Genomic DNA, 13,013 nt, shown 5'->3' on the forward strand with positions numbered 1-13,013 from the left:
TCATCATCATTATCTTCATCTTCTTCTTCTTCTTCTTCTTCTTCTTCTTGTTCATCATCATTGAGAAACTGTCAATCGTGATCATCATCCACTTCATCTTCTACTTCTTCAGTATCTTCTTCTTCAGTATCTTCTTCTTCCATCACATTATACTTTGTCGGCCTTCCTCTTGGATCATGTCTAACATCAAATGACCAACCTGGTTTATGTGGAACCTCTGAGTAAAGAGATGTCATACATAGTGACACCATTCCATAACTCCAGCAACTCGTCGATAAGAGGCTCGATATATACATTCATATCTTTAACTTGGTACTTACCTAATTGAATGAACAAAAACATTACATAATTATTATGACCATTTTATTGCAATATTTATAATTAAATTTAGACAACTATATTTAAATGATAAAATACCTGGAACAATCATTGTCAACATTATGTGCTCCCTCTTTATTGACATCCATGGAGGAATGTTATTGTTGATAACAAAAATAGGCCACACTGAGTAAATAGATCTCATCTCTCCAAATGGATTGACACCATCCGCTTCCAATGAAAGTCTGAGATTACGAGGTTCTTCTTTAAAGTGTGGCCACTTTTCCTCTATGTCCATAAATGCTGAACCATCTGCAAGCATTCGAATAATGTCATCTTGATTTCTATTGCGTGCATGGTAATCCATAAATTGTGCCAAGCTAGTGCACTTGAATAATCATTGCATACGTGGAATAATGGGAATATAGTGAAGAACCTTGCGAGGAACCCTTTTTGTTATTTGATCTATTCGATATCTACTGATATGACATTCAGGGCATTTAGTTCAAAATTCATGTTGTTTGTGATACATAATCTGATCATTGGGACAAGCATCTATTGCTTGATAGTCCATTCCAATATCTTTCATAACGGCAGATAATTCTTGGTATGAGCGAGGTAGAATATTTGATGGTGGTAACAAAAACTCACCTATCAATCTACAGCAAAAAAGTATATTTTTTTAATATAAAGAATATTAATGGTACAACATGATTCAAAGTTTATTATGACATATATGACATACCTTAACATACATGACATTTTTATGTTGGATAAACCATTCATAACCTTCAAGTTCACCAACAACAATACAGCGGAGAGAAGAGTTGCCTGTGAGCCTTCGTAACAAGCCTCAGATGCCTTCTCAAGTAGAGGGACATCATGAACAACATCAACGTCATCTTCATCATCATGATCAGTTGTGCGAGTACTAAATGAGTCATGGATCAATGTATTTGTACCATCATCTTCAATTGTGTTTTCTGGCTCATGATCGTCATCTTCCATGGGATCATTATCTTCAGCTTCGATATTCACACCTCCATGTTCGTCCACTTCGAAAACCATATTCTCAGGGTTGTGTTGATCCATACCATGTGCTCCGGGGTGCTCAACCTATATAAAATTGATAAACATAAATAAACCGTGATCATGATCTCATCATCACGTGATTTATTATGTATATAAATTGTTAAAACGATATAGTGAAAAACTTACCAATGGATGATAATCATGTCCACCTTCAATGTGACCATGTAGCCTACAATGTTACTTCATTGTTTTGATTAGAAGTCTTCTAGTCTTTAACCCCTTACAAATTTTGCACGGACAATAATATTTTCCATCACCTTTCTTTTTCAAGTTAGACCACAATCTAGCAATTGTCTCCTTATTTTGTTGTTCATTGATATTGTCTGACATGGTTTTTCTTGACAGGCAAGAAAATTGGGCTATAGAACTAGTTATATAGAAGTTGAAATGTTAGTTATGCAATCACATTTCAGTATAATATACCGAATCAAATTACTTGAAAATAGAAATTATCATCATTGGACCAAAACCATCTAACTCTTCTTTTTCATCTCAAAACATATCTAATGGCTTTGTGGTATGCAATCCTTGTATAAGATATTAAGTTGGCTGATGTCTAATTGGGGTAATCCATGAGTGTGTAATGTGAATTCGGTATCCTAAACATTGGAGAGACCTTATCTGACTTGCCTAATCAATGTGGTTGTTGTCCTAATATGAAATACTCAGTTCTACCATTGCCTCTGCATCAAACTTCTCACATCATGTTTCTTCAACAAAACACACTAATATGAATTGAGCCAACACCATGAGGATAGGGTCAAGTATCAATATGGCAACTAATCATAATACATGAAGATGGGGTTCACACATAAGTGTTGGCTCTCAACAATGCCACACTTCCAAAATTGTCAGTCTCAAGACTTGTCATATTGGGTGAGCACTCATTGATGGCCACAAGGCCAAATCAATGTATGTAGGCTTCGAACTCCTAACTCTAGGCTAGGAGGACCCTACAGAAGGTCTATGAACACTCACTTGGTCTAGGGGTTTAACTAGAGATATTGAATAGAAGGACCTAGAAGAACCATCACTAGAGATATTGAATAAGAGATAGACTTCTACTGCTACATTAAAAGCATTGGCATGTTCTTCATTTATTTATGTAAACTCTATGTGATGCCACCACTATTAGAATAATATCTTTCTCTTTGTGTTATTAATGGTCATTTAAGTTGTTTCTAATTTTGCCTCTAGTTAATTATTGTTTCTTTTAGAAACATCATCTTTGTAACTCTATTTAAAGGAGCTTTGTCTCCTTAATTAATTGAACAACATTGATTCTTTGAAATCCATATTCTTTTGCATCTGTATTATGGTATCAGAGCCTTGGTTATTTTCGAAATAATTTTTCAATTAAAAATTCGTCATGAATTTTTAACAGTTTTTTAAAAAAAATTTCTTTATTTATTCGAAATTGCTACTTTGGTAGTTCGTTTTGGCTGCAGTTACTAGGGTTTTCTGGCTATTTTCTGCCCTCTCCCGCAACCCGTCTCTCCTGCATTTCGTGCAACCACACGACGCATTTTTTGCCCGCCTGCAATTTTATTTTTTTTGCCATTTTTGGATGGAAATTTGCATTTTTGTAACTCTATTTAAAGGAGCTTTGTCTCCTCGATTAATTGAACAACATCGATTCTTTGAAATCCATATGCTTTTGCATCTGTATTAACCACAACCAACAAAGGTGTAAAAAGTTGTTTGCAATGCATGGATTTTTAGGATTGTCCTTTGAGAAAACATAATTAAAGTATGGAAGTAGGATTTGCCAGCTCCTGAGGGAATCTTGATGAAAAATAACTGTAAAATATTTGGGCAAGCTTATATGCAAAAACTCATGCTTCCTGATGGGTTTATGTATAGAAATAAGCACGAATTAAGTGGTAAAGGGGCTTCTGGAAACAAGAGGGATAGAGAGGCAGTGGAAGTGAAAACTTTTGGTGTTGTGTCTACTCCATCTCAAAATGGGAATGGTGAAGGTGCTGTAAGAGGAGCTGAGAAGGGTGTTGGAAGAAGAAGGGTTTACATTCCCCCATTTAAGCTGGCTCAAATGATGAAAGATGTGGAAGACAAGAGCAATGTGGAATACCAGTGCATGACATGGGATACCCTTCAAAAGAGTATCAATGGGCTAGTAAACAAGGTAAATGTATCTAACATCAAGAACATCATTCCAGAGTTGTTTGCAGAGAATCTCATCCATGGGAGGGGTCTATTTTGTAGGTCTTGTATGAAATCCCAAATGGCATTCCCTGGATTTACAGATGTTTTTGCTGCATTGGTTGATGTGGTAAATACAAAATTTCCTAAAGTTGGCAATCTACTTTTGTGAAGAATTATTTTGCAGCTTAAGAGGGCATACAAATGCAATGATAAGCACATGTTGATAGCAGCAGCCAAATTCATAGCTCATTTAGTGAATCAACAAGTTGCACATGAGATCATTGCCTTGGAACTTCTCACCCTTTTACTAGAGAACCCCACAGATGATAGTGTAGAGGTTGTTGTTGGGTTCGTGAAAGAATGTGGTTCTTTGTTGCAAGACCTTTCACCCAAAGGTCTCTATGGGAGTTTTGAAAGATTTAGAGGTATTCTCCATGAGGGGGAAATTGACAAATGAGTACAGTTTTTAATTGAAGTCCTTTTTACAATTCACAAAGCTAAGTTTGAGGGTCATCCAGCTATGCATCCAGAATTGGACCTTGTAGAACAAGAAGATCAATTAACACATGAAGTTTTCCTAGAAGATGAACTTGATCAAGAAGCTGGTTTGGATGTTTTCAAGCCAGATCTTGATTTCTTAGAGCATGAGGGAACCTATGAAAAATTGAAGAAAGATATCCTTGGAGATGCTTCTTCAGATGAAGCAGAAGGGGAGAATGATTCAGGTGATGATTCAGATGATGATGATGATGATGATGATGATGAGGAAGGTGAGGAAGCACTGAGAATACAGGATGAGACAGAGACAAACTTGGTCAATTTAAGACGTACAATTTATTTGACAATCATGTCAAGTGTTGATTTTGAGAGAGTTGGTCATAAGCTACTAAAGATCAAGCTTGAACATGATCAAGAGATGGAATTATGCATCATGCTGTTAGAATGTTGCAGTCAAGAGGGAACATACCTTCGTTATTATGGTCTTCTTGGGCAAAGATTCTGTATGATCAATAAAATTTATCAAGAATTTTTTGATAAGTGTTTTGTACAATAGTATTATATGATACACAGACCGGAAACAAATAAACTATGTAATGTTGCAAATTTTTTTGCCCACTTACCTGGCACAGATGCTCTTCCATGGCATTGTCTCGCTTATAAACATCTGACAAAGGAAGATACTACTTCCTCTTCCCATATTTTTATAAAGATTATCTTCTAGAAGCTGGTAGAGCAACTTCGTATATTGTTGCTTAATGAAAGGTTGAATGATCCAACAATGCAGGAGTCTTTTGATTCAATTTTTGCAAAGGAAAATCCCAAAAATTCATGGTTTGCTATCAATTTCTTTACTTCTATTGGTCTTGGTGGTATCACTGAGAGTTTACGTGAGTATTTGAAGAATATGCCAAGGCTTATAATGCAGCAGCAAAAGTCTATTCCTGAGTCAGATGAATCTACCCCTAATGACGATTCTTCTAGTTCATCAGGTTCGTCAGATTCTGATACATCAAACTCAGATTCTGAGAGTGAAACTGACAGTGAGAGCAGTAAGGAGTCACCAAGAAAGAAAAATAATTCAAAGCATGACATTGAGTATGAAAAAACAAGAAGAAAGAAAAGGGCAAGGGCATTTGACTCGGAGGATGAAAGTGATAGTGAAAAAATTAGAAGGAAAAAGAAAAGGAATTAAAAATCTTTCTAGTCAATTATTCAAGGCTCCTATAGACACTGTTTTCTTGGACTTTGACAAACAAAAGAATCACTCCCAAGTGCTTTGGTTTTATAACAGATGATTATAAGATGCTAGAATGTTGTCTTATGGATTTTAATAGCCATAGGTTTTAGAGTTCTGTACTTGACAGGTAATGGATAAACAGTGTTAGGAGGAGAAAATATTGAAGGCCAAGTGCAGATTGTGATAATACTAGATCAATGAATCCTATTATTTATTGAGTATTTATTTTCTTCCATGTTGTGTGATGTACCATAAGCAAACTAGAAATCTAAATTCAATAAGATGCTTGGTGCTTAGATATTACTTTGAAAATGTCTTCTGTATCTCCCCACGGATTTGGGTATATGCTACTACCTGGGTTTTGTCTCTTTACTGTCTCCTTGATGTCAAATTCTATCCATGAGCATACATATGATGTACCCAATGTATGAACACCTTGAGTAATCAGATAAACCTTATATTTCTCATCAATCAAACTATAATGCCTATTCCTTCTATAGATGGTTAGGTTTGCATTGAGACAATCCCATAATTATGTTTCCATGCATCTATACCACAACACAAACATCATGCTAGTGTTCAGCCATAGCAATTGATATCCTAATTATAGAATGTGAAATATGCACATAACTATGAATAAAGATTAAGAAAAACAAAGAAAGATTCTTATTGCAAACATAAATGACTAATGGACAAGAATTGAATTCATTGTAGATAGTTTTGAATATCAAATTCACTTGTTTGTGTGTGTTTAGTAACTCATGTACTTGTGGCCAACCATTTATCTCTTTCATAAATTAAACACTTATTAATAACATTAAATGGCTGAGTAATTATGTTGTAGTCTAAATTGAAAATAAAATATTTTATTTCAGGACAGCTCACACTATTCCTTATCATATTTTAGACTCTTGGTTTTGTTAGTAGTGGTTTGATGTCATTGGAGCTGATCATTGCATTTCTTTAGTTACGTTTGCCAGTGTACTCCTAGCCTATGCCAAAATGGGAGCTTTGGAACAAGGTATGGACATCCATCAAAGCATAAAAGATAGAGGAATTTTGTCAGATGTAGCTGCAACTGCTATGTTAGACATGTATGAAAAATGTGGAAGCATAGAAAAGGCACAGGAACTATTTGATGGATTGCCTCAAAGAAATGTGGTTTCCTGGACTGCAATGATTGCCGGATATGCACAAAATGGATTTGTTGAGAAAGCTTTAGAAACTTTCAAGCAAATGCAATTGGTAGGTGTAAAGCCAAATTCCATGACCATTGCTACTATCCTCCTTGCCTGAGCCAAAATGGGAGATTTGGAATAGGGTATGGACATTCATCGAAGAATAAAGGATAGAGGAATTTTGTCAGATGTTGTAGTTGCAACTGCCTTGGTAGACATGTATGCAAAATGTGGAAGCATAGACAAGGCACGTGAACTATTTGATAGAATGCTTGAAAGAAATGTTGTCTCGTGGACTGCAATGATTGTTGGATATGCATAAAATGGATTTGTCGAAAAGACTTTAGACACTTTCAAGCAAATGAAATTGGCAGGCATAAAGCCAAATTCCACAACCTTTGCCAGCATCCTCCCTACCTATGCAAAAATGGGAGCTTTGGAATAGGGTATGGACATCCATCAAAGCATAATGAATAGAGGAATTTTGTTAGGTGTTGTACTTGCAAATGCCCTGCTTGACATGTATGCAAAATGTGGAGACATGGACAAGGCTCGTGAATTGTTTGATATGATGCCGCAAAGAGATGTGATCTCATATGAACAATCAACATGCGCGTATACAGGAGGAAGGGATTGCTGCGACAAAATTGAACGCTCACTCCTCAATCATAGTTTTATGGTTTTACGAGGAGTGGATTCCTACAAGGTATTACGCATTCAAGGAACCACAGCTTTGACTAGAAGCCATCCGGCCTGAGATTGGATAATCAATATGAATACGAGATTGACCAATTTGCATTAAAAACTAGGGCAATTAACCACCACATGTCTCATTTCCTAACATCTTTTGCATAAAAAAGGAATCTCTTGAATGGTATATTTTTTACAACATGAAAATAAGGTGAAGAATCTACCTCTTGCGTGGGATTGCAAGCAATGCCACAAATGCCTTCGACGTGGGTTTGATGTTGTTGGGGGTTGAAGTCGCCACAGATGCCTATGCGAGATTGCAATGCACAAATGAATTGCCCTATTCTTTTTTTTTAAGTAATGGTCATTGTCATCGTAATTACGATGAACGCGAGCACTTTTTTGAAAAAAAGAAGATTTTCATTGCTAATGCCTTCTTTGTCAAAACCAAATGGCAAATTTTCGTCGAAATGACGATGAATTCAGGCATTTAAAAAAAAAAAAATCAAATTTGGCCACAATATACCTTCTCCGTTGGAAACCTCAGTCAAAAATCTTGTCCAAATGTATTAGTGAGTCATAAGTTCCTTTGTTTTGCCTCAAACTCTCGATGTAAGTGAACATCCATTCCATAAATAAGTCGCGCATCTCTAATCCGTCTATCATACTGAGATAGGTGATTGCAATATACACATCTAGATACGTTTCTTTCCTCAGTATCAGGGTGGGTAGTTTAGCATATATTTTTCCTTTCTTTTTAACATACCACTCCTCTTGCATAGTCTTTTCACATGCTAGCCTTTCTTCGTGAAATTCTTTCTCTTCCTAGGCCCTGCTTCTATTTATCCACGCTAAGGGGGTGGGAATTCCAAGTCTGCATACACCTTGTGATTATAAATAACCTGCCTTTTATTTGCATCATAATGCTGGATACATTGTTTGACCAAATCATGGGCATCTGCAGCAAATGGAAACCCCAAAGCCTGTATTAGACCACTATGCTCCATGTTCTTTATTTTGTTTGTGGCCACTGATTCCCTCATCTTGTCAATGATGTTCGTGAGGTTGCAATATCCTAGATGGGTATCCAAATAAAACCTTGTATTGGGTATTATTTGAGGAAAAATCTCCATTCGAATTCTTTCTTCAGCTCTGCTTTTCTGGTACCCATTACCTCATTTTTCTTTCTTCCTATTTACATTCCCTGAGTTACTTTTATGACTGGTATGTACGGAATATTTCAGCTACTTCATCTTTATTTCATTTCCTTTTCAACTTACTCAACCTCAATCAACAATTATTCATGCAAATTCACTGAGCTGAGTTAGGGTACTTACCTATATCGCTGCGAGAATCAATAGAAGAGTCTGAGTACACTACCCGTTGAGATATCTTGCACTTGCTCATGTATCTGCCCGTTTTACTTGCAGATTATAGAATTCTAAATCATACTATTGCATAATTTATGCCATTATTTTTACTTAGTATTTAATGATCCGACATCCCTGACACTTAATTCCTGACATAGTGAGTTAATGACTTAGAAAACTTTGGGGGGAATTTCAAAAAAACCTATATCGAACGATTACTATGGCATTTCCGTGTTTTTTGGTTAGAGTACAACTTTTAGAGGATTCTAACACGTGTTTCTAATTCAAATGTGCATACGCGTCCCTTCACGAAACTTAATCAGAAATCGCAATGTTCTCGGCAACACTGTTAACACACTACTGATCACTTTATCCTTTATCTTCGATGCCACACATTATCCACTCTCCGCTTTCATATACACGACTCGATTACAATCTTGCGGGGTAACTTTGCCTTCTAACTCTGTGGGGATCTGGATAAGATTCAACTTTGTGATCCAAGTTTCTCTTATGATTAACTTTTCACCAACTACCCGCGCTTCTGCATTCTCTTGTCCTTGCTAGGCTTTACTTAATCGCGCAGAGCATCGGGCAGCACGAAAACTTCAACTTTTGTAATTTTCACCTTATTTAGATTCTTACCTCTGCATCCTACACTGCCTTTAGAGCCCGATACTCTCCGTAGCACTCATTTGTGGGCGAAACGGCCATCGGGGTAATTGAGTTTTACTTTCATTGAACTCTTTCTAAAGTGATCTTTTGTTCCGCAATTATTTTTTATGCGCAATTACACCCCTTATCTCTCAAAATATAAGACCCACTTAGCAAAAATTTTGGTGGGTCCCCATTCCGTAGCCTAAATGGGGCATGTTGTATTTGCACACAACACTCCACACAAAATGAAACTTTAAAAAACTCCCGGATTTACAAAACGTAATGTTTTTTATTAGATTTTTTGTGATTCTATAGAAATGGAGATGCGGAACATGATGATTTAACCCCTGAACTTTTTATAGAAGTCAGTTGTGTTTTGCAATTTTTGGAAATTGTACTGCATGCCGTATGCAATGGTTTTCAATCCATATCTATTATAGCCCACAATAAATCACTCCATACCAAGCCATCACTTTTTTTAGACATGCATTTCTGAATGTTGATAAAATTGGCAGAAGATATAATTTATCTGTATTCTTTGGTTAATTGTTTTTGTTTCAATTCTATTAATTCTATAGTTTCAATGCAACCTAGAAATAAAACCTCTTTCCGTACCAAACTCTTGTTGTCTTCGATCAGTTCAGCAAGCAGTGGACACATAAAGCAAGTATGTTCAGACATGGCTTCTCACAACAATTTCGAAAAATTACTTATTTAAAACAAAACATGTTCCAAATTTTACTTATAGCCCAGTATAAGCCCCTTGGTACTAAACCCATCGTGGTTTTTGAACTTCATCTATCAATGTTGAACCACTGTGATTTTCACCAAGTTCTGTCAATCATGGATAGAAAAGTGCTAACAAATGCAACTTGTACAATAGTTGAAAAATGATCCACTTAAAACAAGATCAAATGTCCGTTTCATAGCCGAAACATATGCCATCTACACCTAAAATTAAAAAAATATTTAATTTTTTTGCTCACTGTTTTTGACAGTCGCAATCTTTACTATCCACCCTCGAATTGATGTATTCCGTTTCTATCCAACCTCGAATTGATGTATTCTGATTCACGCAAATATGTGAATGGTGTATTAGCAATATAAATTTGCTATATAAGGTGAGATGGATATAAATATGAGATGTATTCCGATTTTATTTTATTGCTATATAAATTTCTATCCAACCTCGAATTGATGTATTCCGATGTAATGTATTTGCTATATAAGGTGAGATGGATATAGGAAAGAGAATAGTACATGGGTAGCTAAGATCATCTTAAATTCATCAATCTCTCTTATTGTCACGATTTCAAATAGAAAAAAAATATAAATAAAAAGATGATTTTAAACAATATTCATTTCAACATATATATTACTCATTTCCCAAATGATATATATTGAATAATATCTTCATACTTATAGACATTCATTACAATAAGAATAAATGAACTCATAATACATGTATAAGAGTGATTAATGGGTGAAATTACATTAAAAAACGGTAAGCAGGATAAGCAAACTGTATCCTCCCCGAGTGTCATGTCAATTTCTCGTAATTGGAGGTAAGACTACACGATGAAATTGTTAAAATAAATACTAGTAGTTGGAGAGCTAAGGCGTAAGAGATTTTAAGGTATCGATTGCCATTATTATTCCATCTACTATGACTCTTAGTCAAGGCAGAAGCCACTATATTCATGTGAATGCAACGCCCATCCATACTGGAAAATAAATTAAACCTGCAAAAGAAGTAAGGACGACGAGAGGGGCACATTCATTCATTAAAAGCGACGACAGAAGCTTGAAATGAAGGACAATAAGAATAAATGAACTCATAATACATGTATAAGAGTGATTAATGGGTGAAATTACATTAAAAAACGGTAAGCAGGATAAGCAAACTGTATCCTCACCGAGTGTCATGTCAATTTCTCGTAATTGGAGGTAAGACTACACGATGAAATTGTTAAAATAAATACTAGTAGTTGGAGAGCTAAGGCGTAGGAGATTTTAAGGTATCGATTGCCATTATTATTCCATTTACTATGACTCTTAGTCAAGGCAGAAGCCACTATATTCATGTGAATGCAACGCCCATCCATACTGGAAAATAAATTAAACCTGCAAAAGAAGTAAGGACGACGAGAGGGGCACATTCATTCATTAAAAGAGACGACAGAAGCTTGAAATGAAGGACATTAAGACATTGACTGGGAAACAATTCTTTAATGAGAAGGATGGCGTGAGTGATGGATATTTTACGCTAGCGAATAGCATTTGCTTGAAAGTTTCAAAAAGAGCGTATGCAAAATAACTCATCCATGACATATCTTGGAATGGTCAACTAGGGGAAAGGACTCAGTAGTTGTGCACCCTAACTTCGCGTTTCTCAAAATCCTACTTGGAAATTTCAAATCACTCCGATTTTTTTACAGCAGCTTACTTGGCAAGTCCCCTGCTTATAACTAAGGTTTCAGGGCCACATCATCAAATATGATGCCACATCAGCATGCTTTTTGCCAAGGTGTCCAAAACAGCCCCCCCAAAAAGTGAGACCAATAGGCATGCAAAAGAGACCCCAATAGTTGTGCAGCTGACATGGCATCACCTGATTGGTTACTTTTTACAATATTATTACATTTCTACACGATATTTTCTATTGGTACATTTCCTAACAACTGTTGGTATATTTTCTAACAAAAATTGATATTTTTTGTTTCAAACAATAGGTTTTATTTGTTCAATTTTAGGAATAAAAGGTATCAACAACCCCCACAACAATTGATACATGCTCAACTACTGGGTCCTTTCCCCTACATTGTTTTGCTGGAAAGTTCGAGAGCTTTCAGAAGAGCCCATTTTTTGGGGATAGCCGGTGCACATCCTAGTTACCATAAACGCGACGGGAAAGCCCCGTTTCGCGTTTCGACGGCAAAAACGGGTTTTCCGTCTGAAACGGCCATTTCTAAGCCATCTGACCGTTCCAGTCGGCTGTGAAGGAGTTTGTAGCAAAAATATCTGTGAGTTTTTGGTGCTTGCCACTGTCTGCTGCGTCCTTTTAGGCTATTAACTCACCACTTACACGAGTTAACCAGCAGTTTGTCATGCATATAGATTTAATATATTTTTAAGTAGTGGATGACGTGTTGATTTTCAACTAATATAAGCAAACAAACACTGGTAGATTTTTACAGCAACCCTTCTTTGGTAGATTATGCAGAGCATTGGACAGACAGATGAGGTCCTCGCCCTAGGGTATTTTAGAGATTTATTAGTTTATTTCTATAAGTATTTAATATCTATTTAGCATTTGTTTGTATGTTGAATTTTTTAATTTTTATTTCTTTTTATATTTTAATTTTATAAAAGAATTATATATATAATACCGTTTCTTATGCGCAACCTTTCTAAATTCCGTTTTTCATTGCGTTGCGGTTGCCGTCAAGTTTCACGTTTCTCGTTTCTGGTAACATAGCTATCCACCCTCTAATTGATGTATTCCGTTTCTATCCACCCTCGAATTGATGTATTCCGATTCTATGTTTTTTGCTCACTGTTTTTGACAGTCGCAATCTTTACCATCCATTGATGTATTCCGTTTCTATCCACCCTCGAATTGATGTATTCCGATTCTATTTTTTTGCTCACTGTTTTTTTTTGACAGTCGCAATCTTTACTATCCACCCTCGAATTGATGTATTCCGTTTCTATCCACCCTCGAGTTGATGTATTCCGATTCTTCCCATTTTCAGCAACAAATGACAAATGAAAAATACAATTTGTTTTCTTCTCATAGGGCTTCAAACA

At 36.0% G+C, this 13,013-nt stretch overlaps 1 pseudogene; it reads left to right on the forward strand.

Moving 5' to 3' along the window:
• The first annotated feature begins 3,436 nt into the window (after positions 1–3,436).
• On the forward strand, positions 3,437–12,826 carry LOC131860049 (uncharacterized; annotated as a pseudogene).
• The last annotated feature ends 187 nt before the right edge of the window (positions 12,827–13,013 follow it).

This window comes from Cryptomeria japonica, chromosome 11 (genome assembly GCF_030272615.1).
Source record: "Cryptomeria japonica chromosome 11, Sugi_1.0, whole genome shotgun sequence".
NCBI classification, from domain to species: domain Eukaryota; kingdom Viridiplantae; phylum Streptophyta; class Pinopsida; order Cupressales; family Cupressaceae; genus Cryptomeria; species Cryptomeria japonica.